General features: G+C 34.9%; 1 non-coding gene across 1 annotated transcript; it reads left to right on the top strand.

The window, feature by feature from the left end:
• The first annotated feature begins 1,710 nt into the window (after positions 1-1,710).
• LOC130859779 (U6 spliceosomal RNA) lies at positions 1,711-1,813 on the top strand. The gene has a single exon (XR_009055321.1). It is a non-coding gene; the product is annotated as a U6 spliceosomal RNA (small nuclear RNA).
• The last annotated feature ends 17,411 nt before the right edge of the window (positions 1,814-19,224 follow it).

Below are 19,224 nucleotides of genomic sequence, written 5' to 3'. Positions count from 1 at the left end.
ACATGGAAGCCACCTAAATGCCCATCAACAGATGAATGGATAAAGAAGATGTGGCACACATACACAATGGGATATTACTCAGCCATAAAAAGGAATGTAATTCAGGTATATGTAATGAGGTGGTTAGACCTAGAGTCTGTCATACAGAGTGAAGTAAGCCAGAAAGAGAAAAACAAATACTGTATGCTAACTCATATATATGGAATCTAAAAAAAAAAAAAAAAAGGTACTGATGAACCCAGTGACAGGGCAAGAATAAGGATGCAGATGAAGAGAATGGACTGGAGGACATGGGGTTGGGGGGGCGGGGGGCGAAGGGGAATCTGGGACAAAGTGAGAGAGTAGCATAGACATATATATACTACCAAGTGTAAAATAGATAGGTAGTGGGAAGTTGCTGTATAACAAAGGGAGATCAACTCGATGATGGGTGATGCCTTAGAGGGCCAGGATAGGGAGGGTGGGAGGGAGTCACAGGAGGGAGGGGATATGGGGATATATGTATAAATACAGCTGATTCACTTTGGTGTACCTCAAAAGCTGGTACAAGAATGTAAAGCAATTATATTCCAATAAAAAGCTTAAAAAAACAAACAAAGACAAAGTGGTCGAATTCAATCAGAGCAATGAAAGAAAAAAGAATGAAAAAGAGTCAAGATAGCTTAAGGGATTTATGGGACAATATCAAGCAGACCAACGTTGCTTTATTGGGGGTCACAGGAGGAGAAGAAAGAGAGAAAGGGGCAGAAAATTTATTTGAAAAAATAATGACTAAAAACTTTCTTAATTGGCAAAGGAAACACATCCAGATCCTGGAAGCCCAGAGAATTTCAATAAGAGGAACCTAAAGAGACTCACATCAAGACACATTATAAATAAATTGTCAGAGTTAAAGACAAGGAGGGAATTTAAAAAGCAGCAGGACAGAAACAACTTGTTAAATACATGGCAACCCCTGTAATACTATCAGCAGATTTTCTGCAGAAATTTTGCGGGCTAGAAGGGAATAGCATAACATATTCAAATTGCTGAAAGAAAAGAACTGCCAACCATGAATACTTTACCTGGCAATTGTCTTTCACAATTAAAAGAGATATAGAGTTTTCCAGGCAAACAAAAGCTGAAAGAGTTTAGCACCTCTTGACTGGCCTTATAAAAAACGTTAAAGGAAATTTTTAAAGTTGAAATGTAAGAGTGCTAAATAGTAATTAGAAAACATATAAATGTGTGAGTCTCATTAATAAAGTTAAAATATATAGTTACATTCAGAATAAACTAATGCTGTGATGATGGTTGGTTAATTACTTATAAATCTAGTATGTAACTTAAAAGACTAAAGGAGTAAAAATAATTATAACTACAATAATTTGTTAATGTATACCCAAGAGAAAAGGATGAAAATTGTGTCATCAAAACATAAAACATGGTAGGAGGAAAAGAGAGAAATGTAGAGCTTTAGAATGTATTTGAACTTTAAATAGATTGTTATAAGTGTAAGATGTTTTATGCAAGCTTCACACAATTACAAAGCAAAAACTATAGTAGATACACAAAAGTAAAGAGTAAGTAATCTAAATATACCACTACAGAAAATCATCAAATCACAAAGGAATAGCAAGAGAAGAAAAAAAAAAAACAAAGTTATTACAATACAGTAAAAAGATAATAAAATGTCAAGAAGTCCATACTTATCAATAATTACTTTAGTGCGCGCTTTGGCAGCACATATACTAAAATTGGAATGATACAGAGAAGATTAGCATGGCCCCTGCACAAGGATGACATGCAAATTTGTGAAGCGTTCCATATTTTTAGCAGAATGACTGAGGCAGAAGAACGAATAAGTGAGTTGGAAGATAGAATGGGGGAAATAAATGCCACAGAGCAGGAAAAAGAAAAAAGAATAAAAAGAATAGAAGACAGTCTCAGAGACCTCAGTGATAACATTAAGCATACCAACATTCGAATTATAGGCATCCCAGAAGAAGAAGAAAACAAGAAAGGGTCTGAGAAAATATTTGAAGAGGTTATAGCAGAAAACTTCCCCAACATGGGAAAGGAAATAATTCACCAAGTCCAAGAAGCACAGAGAGTCCCATACAGAATAAAACCAAGGAGAAATACACCAAGACACATATTAATCAAATTAACGACAATTAAACACAAAGAAAAAATATGAAAAGCAGCAACAGAAAAGCAACAAACAATGTATAAGGGAAAACCCATAAGGATAACAGCTGACCTTTCTACAGAAACTCTGCAGGCCAGAAGGGAATGGCAGGATATACTGAAAGTCCTGAAAGAGAGAAACCTACAGCCAAGAATAGTCTACCCAGCAAGAATCTCATTCAGATTCAACAGAGAAATCAAAAGCTTTCCAGACAAGCAAAAGTTAAGAGAATTCAGCACCACCAAACCAGCCTTACAACAAGTGCTAAAGGAACTTCTCTAAGGAGGAAACACAAGAAAAGGAAAACACCTACAAATACAAACCCAAAACAATTAAGAAAATGGAAATTGAAACACATATGTCAATAATCACTTTAAATGTAAATGGATTAAATGCTCCAACCAAAAGACACAGACTGGCTGAATGCATACAAAAACAAGACCCTTCTATATGCTGCCTACCAGAAACCCACTTCAGACCAAGGGATACATATAGACTGAAAGTGAAGGGATGGAAAAAGATATTCCATGCAAATGGAAGCCAAAAGAAAGCTGGAGTAGCAATACTCATATCAGACAAATTAGACTTGAAAGTAAAGACTATTAAAAGAGACAAGGAAGGACACTACATAATGATCAAGGGATCCATTCAAGAAGAACATATCACAATGGTAAATATCTATGCCCCCAATATAGGAGCACCTCCATACATAAGGCAAATGCTAACAGCTATAAAAGGGGACATCGACAGTAACACAATAATAGTGGGAGACTTGAATACCCCACTTACATCAATGGACAGATCATCCAAACAGAAAATAAATAAAGACACACAAGCTTTAAATGACACATTAGACCATCTCAACTTAATTGACATTTATAGGACATTCCATCCAAAAACGACAGAATACACTTTCTTCTCAAGTGCACACAGAACATTTTCCAGGATAGATCACATCTTGGGTCACAAATCAAACCTCAGCAAATTCAAGAACATTGAAATCATATCAAGCATCTTCCCAGACCACAACACCATGAGACTAGATATCAGTTACAGGAAAAATACTGCAAAAAATACAAACATATGGAGGCTAAACAATTCACTCTTAAACAACCAAGGAATCACTAAAGAAATCAAAGAGGAAATCAAAAAATATCTAGAAACAAATGACAATGAAAACACAACAACCCAAAACCTATGGGACACAGCAAAAGCAGTTCTAAGAGGGAAGTTTATAGCAATACAGTCCTACTTTAAGAAACAAGAAAATTATCGAATAAACAACCTAACCTTACACCTAAAACAACTAGAGAAAAAAGAACAAAGAAACCCCAAAGAGAGCAGAAGGAAAGAAATCATAAAGATCAGAGCAGAAATAAATGAGAAAGAAAGGAAGGAAACCATAGCAAAAATAAATAAAACTAAAAGCTGGCTCTTTGAGAAGATTAACAAAATTGATAAACCATTAGCCAGACTCATGAAGAAAAAAAGGGAGAAGATGCAAATCAACAGAATTAGAAATGAAAAAGGAGAAGTCACAACTGACACCTCAGAAATACAAAAGATCATGAGATACTACTACAAGCAACCATATGCCAATAAATTGGATAACCTGGAAGAAATGGATAAATTCTTAGAAAACTACAATCTTCCAAGACTGAACCAGGAAGAAATAGAAACCATGAACAGACCAATCACAAGTACGGAAAGTGAGGCAGTGATTAAAAATCTCCCAACACACAAAAGCCCAGGACCAGATGGGTTCACGGGTGAATTCTATCAAACATTTCGAGGAGAGCTAACACCTACCCTTCTCCAACTCTTCCAAAATATTGCAGAAGGCGGAACACTCCCAAGCTCATTCTACGAGGCTACCATCACCCTGATACCAAAACCAGGCAAAGATGTCACAAAAAAAGAAAACTACAGACCAATATCACTGATGAATATAGATGCAAAAATCCTCAACAAAATACTAGCTAACAGACTGCAACAGCACATTAAGAAAATCATACACCATGATCAAGTGGGGTTTATCCCTGGAATGCAAGGATTCTTCAATATATGCAAATCAATCAACGTGATACATCATATCAACAAATGGAAGGATAAAAACCACATGATCATCTCAATAGATGCAGAAAAAGCTTTTGACAAAGTTCAACATCCATTTATGATAAAAGCTATCCAGAAAATGGGCATATAAGGAAGTTACCTCAGTATAATAAAAGCCATATATGAAAAACCAAAAGCCAACATCATTCTCAATGGGGAAAAACTGGAAGAATTCCCTCTAAGATCAGGAACAAGACAAGGGTGTCCACTCTCACCATTATTATTCAACATTGTTTTGGAAGTTTTAGCCACAGCAATCAGAGAAGAAAAAGAAATCAAAGGAATCCAAATTGGAAAAGAAGAAGTAAAATTGTCACTCTTTGCAGATGACATGATATTATATATAGAAAACCCTAAAGACTCTACCAGAAAACTGCTAGCACTAATTGATGAGTTTAGTAAAGTAGCAGGATACAAAATTAATGCCCAGAAATCTCTTGCATTCCTATACACTAACAATGGAAGAGCAGGAAGAGAAATTAAGGAAGCTCTCCCATTCACCATTGCAACAAAAAGAATAAAATACCTAGGAATAAACCTGCCTAAGGAGGCAAAAGATCTGTATGCAGAAAACTTTAAGACATTGATGAAAGAAATCAAAGACGACACAAACAGATGGAGGGACATACCATGTTCCTGGATTGGAAGAATCAACATAGTCAAAATGACTGTACCACTCAAAGCAATTTACAGATTCAATGCAATCCCGATCAAATTACCAATGGCATTTTTCACAGAACTAGAGCAAGAAATCTTATGATTTGTATGGAAACGCAAAAGACCCCGAATAGCCAAAGCAATCTTTAGAAGGAAAGATGGAGTTGGTGGAATCAGGCTTCCTGACTTCAAACTATACTACAAGGCCAAAGTGATCAAGACAGTATGGTACTGGCACAAAAATAGAAAGGACGATCAATGGAATCGAATAGAGAACTCAGAAGTAAGCCCAAACACATATGGGCACCTTATCTTTGACAAAGGAGGCACGAGTATACAATGGAAAAAAGACAGCCTCTTCAATAAGTGGTGCTGGGAAAATTGGACAGCAACATGTAAAAGAATGAAATTAGAACACTTCCTAACACCATACACGAAAATAAACTCCAAATGGATTAAAGACCTACATGTAAGGCCAGACACTATAAACCTCCTAGAGGAAAACATAGGCAGAACACTCTATGACATCCATGAAAGTAAGATGCTTTTTGACCCACCTCCTAGAATCATGGAAATAAAATCAAGAATAAACAAATGGGACCTCATGAAACTTAAAAGCTTTTGCACAGCAAAAGAAACCATAAAGAAGACTAAAAGGCAACCCTCAGAATGGGAAGAAATAATTGCCTATGAAATAACGGACAAAGGATTAATCTCCAAAATATACAAGCAGCTCATGCAGCTTAATATCAAAAAAGCAAATAACACAATCCACAAATGGGCAGAAGACCTAAGTAGACATTTCTCCAAAGAAGAGATACAGATGGCCAACACACACATGAAAAGATGCTCAACATCACTCATCATCAGAGAAATGCAAGTCAAAGCCACAATGAGGTATCACCTCACACCGATCAGAATGGCCATCATCACAAAATCTGGAAACCACAAATGTTGGAGAGGGTGTGGAGAAAAGGGAACTCTCCTGCACTGTTGGTGGGACTGTAAGTTGGTACAGCCACTATGGGAAACAATTTGGAGGTTCCTTAAAAAACTACAAATAGAACTTCCATATGATCCAGTAATCCCACTCCTGGGCATATACCCAAAGAAAACCATAATCCCAAAAGAAACTTGTACCATAATATTTATTGTAGCACTATTTACAATAGCCAGGACATGGAAGAAACCTAAATGCCCATCAGCAAATGAATGGATACAGAAGATGTGGCATATATATACAATGGAATATTACTCAGCTATCAAAAGGGATGAGATGGAGCTATATGTAATGAGGTGGATAGAACTACCATCTGTCATACAGAGTGAAGTAAGTCAGAAAGAGAAAGACAAATATTGTATGCTAACTCACATATACGGAATTTAAAAATGGTACTGATGAACTCAGTGACAAGAACAAGGAAGCAGATACAGAGAATGGACTGGAGAACTCGATGTTTGGGAGGGGGCGGGGGTGAAGGGGAAGCTGAGACGAAGGGAGAGAGTAGCACAGACATATATATACTACCAACTGTAAAACAGATAGTCAGTGGGACGTTGTTGTATAACAAAGGGAGTCCAACTCGAGGATGGAAGATGCCTTAGAGGACTGGGACAGGGAGGGTGGGGGGGACTCGAGGAGAGGTGAGTCAAGGAAGGGAGGGAATTCGGGGATATGTGTATAAAAACAGATGATTGAACTTGGTGTACCCCCCAAAAAATAATAAATAAATAAATTTAAAAAATTACTTTAAATGTAAATAGACTAAATTCTATAAACAAAAGACTCAAGTATATGGGTAAAAATTTGAGTAAAAAAAAAAACCATACCCAAGCATAAGTTTCCTGTAAGACACTCAGTTCAACTTTAAGAACCCACACAGACTCAAAATGAAGGGATGGTAAAAAAAAAAAAAACCCTTGCAAATGGAAACCAAAGGAAAGCTGGGTGGCTATACTTATATCAGACAAATTAGACTTTAGGACAAAGAATGTCAGAAGAGACACAAAAGGTCATTATATAATGATAAAGGAGTCAATCTAACAAGAGCATATAACATTTGCCAATCTTCATACAACCAACATAGGAGTGCCTAAATATATGAAACAAATACTAACAAACATAAAGGGAGAAACATACAGCAATACCATAATACAAGGGGACTTTAATAACCCATTTTCATCAATGGATAGATTATTCAGACAGAAAATCAATAAGGAAGCATTGGACTTAAATGGCACATTAGGCCAGGTGGACATTTACAGAACCTTCCATTCAACAGCAGCAGAATATATGTTCTTCTCAAGCACTCATGTCATATTCTCCAGGATAGATCACGTTAAGCCACAAAACAAATCTCAATAAATTAAAGTGGACTGAAATCATACAAAGCATGACTGACTACTGTGGCATGAACCAGAAATCAACTACAAGAAGAAAACTGGAAAATTCACAAATGTGTGGAGATTAAACACCATGCTACTGAACAACTGATGGCCAAGAATAAATCAAAAGAGAAATTAAAAGTATATTGGGACAAATAAAAATGGAAATACAACACACCAAAAGTTATGGGATGTAGCAAAAGCAGTTTTAAGAGAGAGGTTCTTACTGAGGAATGCCAAATTTAATAGGTGAGAAATTACCCAAATAAGCAACCTAACTTTATACCTCAAGGAATTAGGAAAATAAAAATAAACTAAGTCCAACATTAATACAGGGAAGGGAATAACAAAGATTAGAGAAGAAAAAATAAAATAGACACTAAAAAGATAAAAGACCAATGAAAGAATTGGTTTTTCTGAAAAGATAAACAAAATAGACAAACTTTTATCCAGACTCATCAGGGAAAGAGAAAGAACATAAATAAATAAAATCAGAAATGAAAGAGGAGGTATTACAAATGATATCACAGAAATGTAAAAGGTCATAAGAGACTACCATGAATAATTATACACAAGGAAATTGGACAACCAAGGATCAATGGATAACTTCCTAGAAACATATAACCTACCAAGACTGAATCATGAAGAACAGAAAATCTGAGAGATTCATTATTGGTAAGTAGATTGAATCAATAATCAAAACCTCCCAATAAATAAAGTCCAGACAAGATGGCTTAATTGGTGAATTCTATCAGACATTTAAAGAATAATTAGTACCAACCCTTTTCAAACTCTTCCAAAATATAGAAGAGGAAGGAACACTTCCAAACTCATTTTATGTGGCCAGTATCAACCTAATACCAAAACCAGACAAGAATTCTTAAGAAAAGAAAATTACCGGCCAATATTTCTGAGGGATATAGATATAACAATCTTCAACAAAACATTAGCAAACATAATTTAACACTACTTTAAAAGGATCTTTGTTGGCGGGCCTGTAGCTGATGTGTTAAATTAAGAATATGTATGTTATGATCTGCTGAAAGAGGAGGCACAAGCCATCCATACAGGGTTGGTAGGTAGCTCTCTCAGCATCTAAGCTCCCACTTTGGGGAAGTGAAAACTCCAAGCTGTTTTCATCGAAGTTGCAGCTTCAATACACCCATGCAAAGAAATTCAAGTCACAATATTTTATCACTTACAGATCCCAGAAAACGGGTGGGTGTAATGAGCTGGGGAAAGGGCAGTCCTCCATTTGAGGTCATGAGCGAGCAGAAGATTGAGCAGAGTAGCGAGCACTTGCTACTTACAAGGTGGTTGGGGTGGCAGTCACTAACTCTCCTCAGGCTTAATCTTAAGAGGTTATTTTAAAAGGTGCCCTGGGGAAAGCAAAGTGAGAATTAGTGGTAGGAATCCTAAGCTTGGGTTCTTATCTAAATGTCCAGACTCTAGGTGTGAGCAGGACTGTCATACTGTAAAATGCCTAGGCAGGAACTCAAGATAACTGTTTTCTCAATCATAGAATCATGCACCATGATCAACTAAGATTTATTCTAAGGATGTGAGGATTGTTCAGCATCCACAAATCAATCAATGTGATGCACCAATTAACAAAATGAGGGATAAAAATCATATGATAACCTCGATAGATGCTGAAAAAGCATTTGACAAAATTCAACATTCATTTGTGATAAAAATTCCCAACAAAATGGTATAGAGGGAATATACCTCAACATAATAAAGGCCATAAATGACAAGCCCACAGCTAACAGCTAACATCACACTAAATGGTGAGAAGCTGAAAGCTTTTCCTCTATGATCAGGAAAAAGACAAGGATGTCCACTCTTGCTACTTTTATTCAACATAGTATTGGATGTCCTAACCAGGGCAACTAAGTCACAAAAAAAGCATCCAAAGTGAAAAGGAAGAAGTAAACTATAAAACTATCACTATTTGCAGATGATACGATGTTCTATATAAAAAACTCTAAACACTCCACCAAAAAACTGTTAGAACTAATAAATGCATTCAGTAAAGTTGCAGGATACAAAATCAATGTACAAAAATCTGTTGCAATTCTATACACTAAAAGTGAGCTATCAGATAGAGAAATTAAGAAAACAATCCCATTTGCAATTGCACCCAAAAGGAAAAGATACTCAGGAATAAATTTTACCAAGAAGATGAAAGACCTGTACACTGAAAACTATAAGACATTGATGAAAGAAAGTAAAGAAGACAAAAATAAGTGGAAAGATAATCTGTGCTCATGGATTGGAAGAATCGATACTGTTAAAAACACAAATTATTCAAAATATTCTACAGATTCAGTGCAATTCCTATAAAAATTCCAATGGAATTTTTCACAGAAACAGAACAAACATCCCAAAGTTTGTATGCAACCACAAACCCCAAATAGCAAAGCAATCTTCAAACAGAAGAAAAAAGCTGGAGGCATTATGCTTCCTGATTTCATACTATATTACCAAGCTATAGGTTTCAAAACAGGATGGTATTGGTATAAAAACAGACACATTGATCAATGGGACAGAATAGAGGGTCTAGAATAAACTTACATATATACGGTCAAATAATACACATAATAGACAAAGGGGCCAAGAATATATAACAAGGAAAGGATAGTCTCTTCAGTAAGGACTGGTGCTGTGAAAACTGGACTACCATGTGTAAAAGAATGAAGCTGAATAACTTTTTTATATCATACACACAAACCAACTCAAATGTATTAAAGACATACATATGACCTGAAACCATAAAACTCAATAAAGATGGCCAAGAGGCACATGAAAAGATGCTCAATATTACTAATTATTATAGAAATGCAAATCAAAACTACAATGAGGTATCACCTCACACCAGTTAGAATGGCCATCATCAAAAAGCCTACAAACAATAAATCCTGGAGAGGGTGTGGAGAAAAGGGAACCCTCCTACACTGTTGGTGGGAATGTAATTGGTACAGTGACTATGGAGAACAGTATGGAGAGTCCTTAAAAAACTAAAAACAGAGCTACCATATGATCCAGGAATCCAACTTCTGGGTGTATATCTGGACAAAAGTATAATTTGAAAGGATACATGTCACCCAATGTTCATTGCAGCACCATTTACAATAGCCAGGACATGGAGGTAACCTAAATGTCCATCAACAGAGGAATAGAGGAGTTGATAAAGAAGATGTGGTACATATATACAATGCAATATTAGTCGTAAAAAGGACAAAATAATGTCATTTGCAGTGACATGGATGGGCCTAGAGATTGTCATACTGAGTGAAGTAAGTCAGACAGACAAAGACAAATATATGACTGCTTATATGTGGAATCTAAAAAAATGGTACAAATTAATCTATTTATAAAATGGAAACTGAGTCACAGGTGTAGCAAACAAACATGTTTACCAATGGGAAAGGAGGGGAAAGATAAATTGGCAGATTGGGATTGACATATACACACTACTATATATAAAATAACTAACAAGAACCTACTGTATAGCACAGGGAACTCTATTCAACACTCTGTAATGACCTATATGAGAACAGAATCTAAAAAAAGAGTGGAGATATATACGTGTGTGTATACACACATACATATATATATATATATATACACACACACATACATGTATATGTATAACTGACTCATTTTGCTGTACAGAAGAAACTAACACAACATTGTAAATCAACTATACTCCAATAAAAATTTAATTAAAAGACAAAAAATAAAAATATATGGTAAGCTCCTTTATGGAAGTACAACAATGATTTTTTGGATTTGACACCAAAAACAAAAGCAACAAAAGCAAAAATCAGCAAGTGGGACTACATCAAACTAAAAAGCTTCTATACAGCAAAGCAAACAATAAAAAAAAGGCAACCTGCTGAATGGGAGAAACTAAATCATATATCTATCAACAGGTTAATATCAAAATATATAAAGTACAACTCCATAGCAAAAAACCAAATAATCCAGTTAAAAAATGGGTAGAAAAAAAAATGGGTAGAGCATCTGAATACATCTTTTTCCAACAAAGACATACAAATGGCCAACAGGTTTATGAAAAGGTGTTCTTTGTCACCAATTACCAGGGAAATGCAAACAAAAACCACAATGAGATATCACTACATCTGTTAAAATGGCTATTATAAAAAAGAAAAGAAATACCAAGTGTCTGTGAATATGTGGAGAAAAGGGAACCCTTTTACACTGCTGTGGAAATGTAAATTGGTGCAGCCATTATGGAAAAAAGTATAGAGGTTCCTCAAAAAATTAAAAATGGAGCTACTATATGATCAAACAATTCCACTTCTTTGTGTACTTATCTCAAAGAAAACCAAATAACTTATCACTTATCTTGAAAAGATACCTGCATCCCTCATGTTCCTTGTAGCATAATTTACAGTAGCCAAGACATGGAAAAAACCTATGTCCATTGACAGATGAATCAATATAGAAAATCTGGTATATATATAATGTAGTCATAAAAACAAAGGTAACCCTGCTATTTGCAACAACATGGATGGGCCTTGAGGACATTGTGCTAAGTGAAATAAGTCAGACAGAGGAAGATGATACTGTGTAATATAACTTATATGTGGAATAAAACAAACAACAAATTGGTGGATGCCAGGGGTGGGGCATGAGGAATGGGCAAAATAGGTGAATGTGGTCAAAAGTTACAAACTTCCAGTTAGAAGATTAATGAGTCCTGGATATAATGTCCAACATGATGGCTATAGTTAATAACAGTGTATTATATAGTTGAAAGTTGCTAGGAGAGCAAATCTTAAAAATTCTCATCACAAGAAAATAAATGTAAATATGTATGGTTTATACATACATAAATCATATCACAATAAGTTTGGAAACTTATTGTGACAACAATTCTATAATATATACATATATGAAATCATTAAGTTGTACACCTAAAACTAATACAGTGTTATATGTCAATCATATCTCATCTCAACAGAAACAAAAAAGCAATAAAACACTCAGAAATAAATTTAACCAAGGAAGTGAGAGCTTTGTACAATGAAAACCACAAGACCTTGATGAAAGAAATTGAAGAAAACACAATTAAAAAGATATTCCATGTTCCTTGATTGGAAGAATTAATATTATTAAAAATGTCCATAATACCCAAAGCTATCTATAGATTTCATGCAATCTCTATCAAAATTCCAATAGCATTTTTCACAGAGATAGATCAAATAATCCTAAACTTTATACGAAACCACAAAATACTCTGAATATTGAGTAAGAAATCATGAATAAGAATAACAGTCAGGTGCATCACAATTTTTGATTTCAAACTATACTACAAAGCTAGAGTAATTAAAACAGTATGGTACTGGCCTAAAAATAGACACATAGACCCATGGAACAGAATAGAGAGCCCAGCAATAAACTCACGTATATATGCTCAAATAATATTTGACAAGGGAGCCAAGAATAATCAATGGGCAAAGAATAGTCTCATCAACAAATGGTCCTGGGAAAACTAAATAACCGCATATAGAAAAATGAAATTTGACCCCTATTTTACACTACTTTCAAAAATTACCTTGAAATGGATTGAGAACTTAAACATAACACCTAAATAAAACATAATAGTGTAAAACTCCTGCAAGTAAACACATAGAAGTAGCTCCTTGACATTGGTCTGGGCAATGATTTTTTTTGGATATGACACCAAAAGCTCAAGGAACAAAAGCAAAAATCAACAAGGGGGACTACATCAAATAAAAAGCACAGCAAAAGAAACAATCAACAAAATAAAAAGGCAAGGTATGGAATGGAAGAAAATATTTGCAAACCATATATTGGATAAATGGTTAACATCTAAAATACATAAAGAAGTCATACAACTTATTCAAATGGCCAACAGGTGTATAAAAAGATCTCAATATCACTAATCTTTAGGGAAATACAAATTAAAACCACAGTGAGATATCACCTCTCATCTGTTAAAACAGCCAATAATGAAGGATGCAGATGCAGAGAATGGACTGGAGAACTCGAGGTTTGGGAGGGGGCAGGGAGTGAAGGGGAAGCTGAGATGAAGCGAGAGAGTAGCACAGACATATATATACTACCAACTGTAAAATAGATAGCCAGTGGGAAGTTGTTATATAACAAAGGGTGTTCAACTCGAGGATGGAAGATGCCTTAGAGGACTGGGAGGGGGAGGATGGGGGGGACTCGAGGGAGGGTGGGGGGGGAGTCGAGGGAGGGAGGGAATACGGGGAGATGTGTATAAAAACAGATGATTGAACTTGGTGTACCCCCCAAAAAAATAATAAATAAATAAAAAAAAATAGCCAATAATGGAGAGGACAAGAGTTAACAAGTGTGGGTGGGGGGGGGAAGTGGGGGGTGGAGAAAAGAGAACATTTGTACACTGTTTGTGGGAGTGTAAATTGGTTCAGAATGAAGGCTCCTCAAAAATTAAAAATAGAACTACCATATTATTCAGCAATTCCACTTCTGGGTATATATCCAAAGAAATGAAAATAGGATATTGAAGAGATATGCACTCCCACATTTATTATAGCATTTTTCACAATAACCAAATATGAAAACAACATAAGTGCCTGTCAACAGATGAATGGATAAAAGATGTGACGTATATATACAATGGAATATTTTCCCATCATGACAAAGAAGGAAATCCTGCCATTTGCAACAATATGGATGAACCCTGAGGGCATTATGCTAAGTGAAATAAATCAGAGAAAGACAAATACTGTATAATATCACTTATATGTGGAATCCTAAAAAGCCAAACTCATGAAAACAGAGTAGAACAATGGTTATCAGGGGTTGGAGGGTGGGGGAATTGGGGATACGTTATTTAGGGGTACAAACTTGCAACTCGTAGATAAATTAGTCCTGGAGATCTGATGCACAGCATAGTGATTATAGACAACAATACTGTGTTATAAACTTCAAAGTTACTAAGAGACCAGATCTTAATTATTTCCACCATAAAAAAAGAAATGATAAGTATCTGATGTGATAATTGTGTTAGTTTATGCTATTGTGGTAATCATATTGCAGTATATAAATGTATCAAATCAATATCTTGTACACCTTAGACTTATACGATGTTGTGTCAATTATATCTCAACAAAAATAATGCCATTTGCAGCAACTTGGATGGACCTAGAGATTATCATACTAAGTGAAGTAAGTCAGACAGAGAAAGACAAATATCATATGACATCACTCTTATGTGGAATTTAATTAAAAAAACACAAATGAACTTACAGATATCAAAAACAAACTCATGGTTACCAAAGGGGAAATGTGGGGGGAAGGGATATATCAGGAGCTTGGGATGAACATATACACACTACTGTATATAAGACAGATAACCAACAAGGATCTACAATATAGCACAGGGAACTCTACTCATATAGGTTATTACAGAACATTGAGAAAACAATCTAAAAAAGAATTGATATATGTATAACTGAATTGCTTCGCTGTACACCTGAAACTAACATAATGTTGTATATCAACTATACTCAAAAAAATTAAAATACTAAAAATTATATCTCAATAAAAATAAATTTAAAAAAGAAAATGGAATTAGGTAGAATTTAACTGTGAATTAAGGTTTACTAAAGTTTAATCACATAGTGACATTCTGTACTGCTGTTTTAAAAACAAGCTGCTAAGCACATACATTAGTAAGAGAGTATGAATTTCACTATTTACTGTCTACCAAGAGTCTTTGGCAGAACAATTTTTCATTTCACAATTCCATGATGAAATAATCTGATGCTATGCAACCTTTGGCACGACTCTAAATCCCAGGGGATGGAGATGTTGAATAAAATTAATTTTTAGAAAATAAAAAAAGCTAGATATATATTTCCCTGACAGGGAAATAAATGATCTAAAGACTAAGAATATTTATCTAAACTCATGTGATCTGTTGAACACATATTTATTGTATCTAGATTGATCCCAAATGAATGTTCTTAGAAACTCTTAAATAGTGATAGAAATGTATGTATGTGAGAAAACAATTTAGTCCTCAGACAATCAAAAATGAATTTCTTATTCGTTTGGATGATTTTGGTAGTAAATCATAGAAATAAAATTATTCTTAAGTGAAATATTTTAAAGCTCTTTTCAGTATAGATGAAAATGCTAAATAAATGATTACCACTTTAACAGACTGGAGGGGTCTGGCACTTTATCTTTTAAACTTTCTTTTAAACAAATTATGTATGGCCTGCAAACAAATTTCTCATAATATTTAATAATAACCATCATTTATTGAGTACCCGCTCTGGGCCAATAGCTGTTTTTAGTCATTTGTTTAATCTCCATAAAATCCCTGGTAGAAATTGCTGGACTGAGGATTTCATAAATTGGAAATTGAAGATTATATAGAATCCATAAAGCTAATTAAGGATGAACTGATAATGAACTCAGGATTATGTGACACCGAAGCCTATGTTTTTTTCCTTTACACTAGAGTCTCAAGAGAATTTTCAGCTCATGCACTCTGTGCCAGCCTTGCCTCTACATCCTCCCTTGACCACCCAGCACCTTTGATCATTCTTTACTCTCACACCCTATTTGGCCACAACTAAGTGGGAAAGGTTCCTGCACTTTAAAAGGCACTAGCCTAGACTCTGTTCTTTCTTGTTTTCTATTTTATAAAGTTATATAGTAATTATGCCCTGGGCCAATTCCTCCTTTTCTCAATTTTCTTTACCCATACAGCTAACCAGAAAGTGGCTAAGATTCCAAACTTTATATTCAGGTTCGTTTTCTGTGAGTGGAGAGGATGGAGGCTGAAGATGATGGTAGAGAATACAAGCAGATTGTTGATGGCTTCTCATTGGTCTTATTCCCGACCTCATGAGCAGAGCAGAGCATTGACGATCCTGTGTGCTCTGATATTAACAATGTGTCCTTTGATTCATTCTACTTTTGGTCCTTGTGTTTATTTCCTTATCCCCCTGCCTCCCAACCAAGGGAGGAAGGATACTTTGTAATGCAGGGTTTGTTTGTTCCTGGATATATGCCATAATACCATTAAAATATATTAACAACTTTAATTCAAATACACTATATCATCTCTACTTTCTTCATCGTGATTGAAATGCTTTCATTTTTTAGAAAACACAATATTTATTGTAAAAGCATTGCTACAATAAAAAATCAATACATAATTATGGTAATTTATTTTTTCTGTGTAAATGAATCATAGAAGGAGAAACTCTTGATGTAAGTATTCAATTATATTGTTCATATATTTATCACCATGAGACACTTTGATTGACAGAAGGAGAGCCTATCCATTATTTCTGTTGTATTAAATCTCTTATAAACAAAGAAGTCCATTGTGGAGGTTTGGAAGTGTTGAGGTTGGGAAAGCCAGCTGGTCAAATTTCAAGAGGCCAAAAGGTCACACAAAGTAGAATTACAACATTGGTGATTTCACTCTGGTTCAGCTTAACAGATTGGGAGACTCAATCTTGTCAATACCCTACAATTAGTCATATGTGTTGGATGACTCACACTGACTGAACTCACAAGAGACTGAGGTATATAAATCAGAAAGCCAGTGTGTTATTTGAAAATAAGAAATATAACAGCCAACATAAACCAACACTCCTGTCTTTTAGCCAGAACATTGTTTTTTTATTTTCTCCAAATAACCAGAAATGTGCTTGGTGCGCATGAGAACATCGTAAGTGACCAATTTGAGAGTTTAACAGAATTTCTACAATAGAAGTAAGTTCTACTCAACACTGCTTAGGTGGGCCAGTGCCGGCATTTGTCTTTCAGGTCTTATTGGTGATTACTCCTCACAATTTACGTATTTGTTTTTCTTTGTATTTTTTTTTCTTTTTTTAAAAACAATTTATTGAAGTATAGTTGATTTACAATGTTGTGTTAGTTTCAGGTGTACAGCAAAGTGAATCAGTTATACATATACATATATCCATTCTTTTTTAGATTCTTTTCCCATATAGGCCATTACAGAGTATTGAGTAGAGTTCCCTGTGCTATATAATAGACCCCTATTAGTTATCTATTTTATATTCTATCTGACTTATTTCAATTAGCATAATGTCCTCAAGGTCCATCCATGTTGTCACAAATGGCAGGATTTCCTCGTGTCTTATGGTTGAATAATATTTCGTGGTATATTATCTGTCCATCCATGGACTCTTTGTTTCCATCTCTTGGTTAATGTTAATAATGCTGCTCTGAACATAAGGACACAGATATCTTTTTGAGTTAGTGTTTTTGTTTCCTTTTTCCCAGAAGCAGAATTACTGGATCATATGGTAGTTGTATTTTTAATTTTTTGAGAATCCCCTATACTGTTTTCCATAGTACAACCCTACCAACCATTTTTAAAAATACATTTACTCCTGTTATGATCTGGTCTATTTTGGAGCTTCTTTAAATGATATTCTAAATTATGGTGAATATAAAAACAAAAGTTGTATCTGACCACTGTAGGGGAAGATTTGTATTGATATAGTTCTTAATGACTGTATTTACTTAGTGAAAACATACTTGGGAAATTAGATTCTCCAAATACTGTCAGTGATATGTTCCTAGCTAGTCAAGTCTATGGGCTATCAGTGAATATATAGATGTATCAGAGTTGACAAAACTACCAAAAAAATTCTAAAGAGAAGGAAAACAATGTTCACGTTATGGCAGAAAACAAATGTCACATATAGTTTAGAAAACAAAGCGGATATTACATATGTACTATAATTCCAAAGTGTATGTGGCTTTAACATTTAAATAGAAAACTCCAAAATTATGTCAACCACATAAATATTTTGGTGTAAGATAAATTAGTCTCAGCCACAACCAAAGGAATTTATTTGCTTAAAAGCCTAAAAAAGGAGCTTATTATGACTGTCTTGCTGAATGGAATGGTCCTATAAAGAGCCACATAGTTACACTCTAACCTAACTATGAGGAGCTGCTATTGTAACACTGTCAAATGATATCTAGTGTTGTAATTTTTTTTTTCCTCCTTTGGACCAGCTGGTGGAAACTACAGGAATGTACTTTGGAACCAGGTAAAATTGCTAGTAATTTTCTGTCTTCCCTGCTGCTAACCTTGTCAAGTGGCTTGAGGAGGTAAACATTAGGGAAGAGGAATTGTCAGTTTCTTACTAGGTGAATGTAAACTTTGATAAAAGTGTAGGATTCATTTTTTCATGTAAAAATTCACACCCATAAAAGGATATTTGCCTGTATTGAAGGCTGCTTTTTTCTATATGCTATGTTTTCTAGGTCACTGATATGTATTTTTCCCTCCTGGAAAGGTCAATGAAATCATCTGAATTAATTTCATTAATACCACTGGCTTACTGTTATAGATTATATTATTTTACACTTTATACATGAAAATATAAAATATATATTTTTTAAATACATATAATTTTTAGGTTTAAGAGTTATGTTGTATAATTTGTAATTTGAATCATCAACACCTGGTTTATACGTGTCTTTTAAATCTAAGATTATCTTAAATTAAGCATTTGACTCACAACTCTCTGCTCCAAGTTTTGCCATCTCCTTGGGTAACGGTAGTGTCCACGTGGATGACCCATCTGACCCTTGCTCAGGTCTTTAGTGACTTTTACTTCCACAGCACTGCAGTCAGCTATTCCCTCAGCCACATCCAGGACCTTATCACCCATTACTTCTCCTTTCAAATGTTACACTCAGACAAACCTGTTACTCTCAATCTCATATCCTTATAGCTCACTTGTTCTCAGCCCAGGCTGCATATTAGAGAAATTTGAAAAATCCTGATGCCCAGGCAAGGCCACATGCTAGACTAATTAAATCAGAATTTCTGGACTCTCTGG

The sequence above is a fragment of the Hippopotamus amphibius genome, chromosome 8, assembly GCF_030028045.1.
Source record: "Hippopotamus amphibius kiboko isolate mHipAmp2 chromosome 8, mHipAmp2.hap2, whole genome shotgun sequence".
Lineage (NCBI taxonomy): Eukaryota > Metazoa > Chordata > Mammalia > Artiodactyla > Hippopotamidae > Hippopotamus > Hippopotamus amphibius.
Note: the sequence above shows the minus strand (reverse complement) of the source record. Positions and strands in the feature narration are given on the sequence as shown.